Source organism: Rissa tridactyla, unplaced genomic scaffold, assembly GCF_028500815.1.
Source record: "Rissa tridactyla isolate bRisTri1 unplaced genomic scaffold, bRisTri1.patW.cur.20221130 scaffold_234, whole genome shotgun sequence".
Taxonomy (NCBI): Eukaryota; Metazoa; Chordata; class Aves; order Charadriiformes; family Laridae; genus Rissa; species Rissa tridactyla.
The window spans coordinates 123642-127701 of NW_026529457.1; positions in this window are offsets into that span (position 1 = coordinate 123642).

Below are 4060 nucleotides of genomic sequence, written 5' to 3' on the forward strand. Positions count from 1 at the left end.
TGCACCCAGTATGACTCCCTGACTCCCACCAGTGCTCCCAGTGCGGTCCCAGTGCTCCCAGTATGACTCCCTGACTCCCCCCAGTTCTCCCAGTGCTGTCCCAGTGCTCAAAGTATAACACCCTAACTCCCACCATTGCTCCCAGTGTGGTCCCAGTGCTCCCAGTGCAGTCCCAGTGCTCCCAGTATGATTCCCTGACTCCCACCAGTGCTCCCAGTGCGGTCCCAGTGCTCCCAGTATGACTCCCTGACTCCCCCCAGTGCTCGCAGTGCTGTCCCAGTGCTCCGAGTGTGACCCCCTGACTCCCCCCACTGCTCCCAGTGCTGTCCCAGTGCTCCCAGTATGACTCCCTGACTCCCCCCAGTACTCCCAGTGCTGTCCCAGTGCTCCCAGTATGACTCCCGTACTCCCCTCAGTGCTCCCATTGCGGTACCAGTGCGGTCCCAGTGCTCCCAGTATGATTCCCTGACTCCCCCCAGTACTGCCACTGCGGTCCCAGTGCTCCCAGTGTGACCTGCTGACTCCCCCCAGTTTGCCCAGTGCGGTCCCAGTGCTCCCAGTATGACTCCCTGACTCCCCCCAGTGATCCCGGTGCTGTCCCAGTGCACCCAGTTTGACTTCCTAACTCCCCCCAGTGCTCCCAGTGCAGTCCCAGTGCTCCCAGTATCATTCCCTGACTCCCCCCATTACTCCCAGTGCGGTCCCAGTGATCCCAGTATGACCCCCTGACTCCCCCCAGTGCTCCCAGTGCAGTCCCAGTGCAGTCCCCCTGTTCTAAAGCTCTTCGGGAAATGCTTCCGTGGCCCCACAGACCTGGGGGCTGCAGGCTTTCCTGCTGCCTTCACCCTCGACACCACCCTTTCCCACTTGGCGCCGCGCCAGGCACAAAAATGGCCATACGGCTGGAGATGGGTCCCCTGCCAAAAGAGCCAGCAGGGAAAACTATGCCTTGTTCTAAAGCTCTTTGGGAACCGCTTGCGTAGCCCCACAGACCTGGGGGCTGCGGGCTTTCCTGCTGCCTTCAGCCTCCACACCACCCTTTCCCACTACGCACCGCGCCAGGCACAAAAATGGCCATACGACTGGAGATGGGTCCCCCGCCCAAAGAGCCAGCAGGGAACATTATGCCTTGTTCTAAAGCTCTTTGGGAACCGCTTGCGTAGCCCCACAGACCTGGAGGCTGCGGGCTTTCCTGCTGCCTTCAGCCTCAAAGCCACCCTTTCCCACTTGGCGCCGTGCCAGGCACAAAAATGGCCTGTGGCTGGAGATGGGTCCCCCGCCCAAAGAGCCAGCAGGGAAAATTATGCCTTGTTCTAAAGCTCTTTGGGAACCGCTTGCGTAGCCCCACAGACCTGAGGGCTGCAGGCTTTCCTGCTGCCTTCAGCCTAGACACCACCCTTTCACACTTGGCGCCGCGCTAGGCACAAAAATGGCCTATGGCTGGAGATGGGTCCCCCGCCCAAAGAGCCAGCAGGGAAAATTATGCCTTGTTCTAAAGCTCTTTGGGAACCGCTTGCGTAGCCCCACAGACCTGGGGGCTGCGGGCTTTCCTGCTGCCTTCAGCCTCGACACCACCCTTTCCCTCTGGGCGCCGCGCCAGGCACAATAATGGCCATATGTCTGGAGATGGGTCCCCTGCCCAAGGAGCCAGCAGGGAAAACTATGCCTTGTTCTAAAGCTCTTTGGGAACCGCTTGCGTAGCCCCACAGACCTGGGGGCTGCGGGCTTTCCTGTTGCCTTCAGCCGTAAAACCACCCTTTCCCACTGGGAACCGCGCCAGGCACAAAAATGTCCATACGGCTGGAGATGGGTCCCCTGCCCAAGGAGCCATTACGGAAAACTATGCCTTGTTCTAAAGCTCTTTGGGAACCGCTTGCGTAGCCCCAGAGACGTGGGGGCTGGGGGCTTTCCTGCTGCCTTCAGCCTCGACACCACCCTTTCCCACTTGGCGCCGCGCCAGGAGCAAAAATGGCCTTATGGCTGGAGATGGGTCCCCTGCCCAAAGAGCCAGCTGGGAAAACTATGCCTTGTTCTAAAGCTCTTTGGGAACCGCTTGCGTAGCCCCACAGACCTGGGGGCTGCGGGCTTTCCTGCTGCCTTCAGCCTCGACACCACCCTTTCCCACTTGGCGCTGCGCCAGGAGCAAAAATGGCCTTATGGCTGGAGATGAGTCCCCCGCCCAAAGAGCCAGCAGGGAAAACTATGCCTTGTTCTAAAGGTCTTTGGGAACCGCTTGCGTAGCCCCACAGACCTTGGTGCTGCAGGCTTTCCTGCTGCCTTCAGCCTCGACACCACCCTTTCCCACTTGGCGCCGCGCTAGGCACAAACATGGCCTATGGCTGGAGATGGGTCCCCCGCCCAAGGAGCCAGCAGGGAAAACTATGCCTTGTTCTAAAGCTCTTTGGGAACCGCTTGCTTGGCTCCACAGACCTGGGGGCCGCAGGACTGCTGCTGCTGTCTTCAGCCTCGACAACACCCTTTCCCACTTGGCGCCGCGCCAGGCACATAATGGCCTATGGCTGGAGATGGGTCCCCCGCCCAAAGAGCCAGCAGGGAAAACTATGCCTTGTTCTAAAGCTCTTTGGGAACCGCTTGCGTAGCCCCACAGACCTGGGGGCTGCAGGCTTTGCTGCTGCCTTCAGCCTCAAAGCCACCCTTTCCCACTTGGCGCCGTATCAGGCACAAAAATGGCCTATGTCTGGAGATGGGTCCCCCGCCCTAAGAGCCATCAGGGAAAACTATGCCTTGTTCTAAAGCTCTTTGGGAACCGCTTGCTTGGCCCCACAGACCTGGGAGCTGCAGGCTTTCCTGCTGCCTTCAGCCTCGACACCACCCTTTCCACTTGGCGTCGCACCAGCCACAAAAATGGCCATACGGCTGGAGATGGTTCCCCCGCCCAAAGAACAAGCAGGGAAAACTATGCCTTGTTCTAAAGCTCTTTGGGAACCGCTTGCGTAGCCGCACAGACCTGGGGGCTGCAGGCTTTCCTGCTGCCTTCAGCCTCAAAGCCACCCTTTCCCACTTGGCGCCGCGCCAGGCACAAAAATGGTCATAAGGCTGGAGATGGGTCCCCTGCCCAAAGAGCCAGCAGGGAAAACTATGCCTTGTTCTAAAGCTCTTTGGGAACCGCTTGCGTAGCCCCAGAGACGTGGGGGCTGGGGGCTTTCCTGCTGCCTTCAGCCTCGACACCACCCTTTCCCACTTGGCGCCGCGCCAGGAGCAAAAATGGCCTTATGGCTGGAGATGGGTCCCCTGCCCAAAGAGCCAGCAGGGAAAACTATGCCTTGTTCTAAAGCTCTTTGGGAACCGCTTGCGTAGCCCCACAGACCTGGGTGCTGCGTGCTTTCCTGCTGCCTTCAGCCTCAAAGCCACCCTTTCCCACTTGGCGCCGCGCAGCCACTAAAATGGCCATATGGCTGGAGATGGGTCCCCCGCCCAAGGAGCCAGCAGGGAAAACTATGCCTTGTTCTAAAGCTCTTTGGGAACCGCTTGCGTAGCCCCACAGACCTGGGGGCTGCAGGCTTTCCTGCTGCCTTCTGCCTCATAACAACCCTTTCCACTACGCACCGCGCCAGGCACAAAAATGGCCATACGGCTGGAGATGGGTCCCCCGCCCAAAGAGCCAGCAGGGAAAACTATGCCTTGTTCTAAAGCTCTTTGGGAACCGCTTGTGTAGCCCCACAGACCTGGGGGCTGCGGGCTTTCCTGCTGCCTTCAGCCTCGACACCACCCTTTCCCACTTGGCGCCGCGCTAGGCACAAACATGGCCTATGGCTGGAGATGGGTCCCCCGCCCAAGGAGCCAGCAGGGAAAACTATGCCTTGTTCTAAAGCTCTTTGGGAACCGCTTGCTTGGCTCCACAGACCTGGGGGCCGCAGGACTGCTGCTGCTGTCTTCAGCCTCGACAACACCCTTTCCCACTTGGCGCCGCGCCAGGCACATAATGGCCTATGGCTGGAGATGGGTCCCCCGCCCAAAGAGCCAGCAGGGAAAACTATGCCTTGTTCTAAAGCTCTTTGGGAACCGCTTGCGTAGCCCCACAGACCTGGGGGCTGCAGGC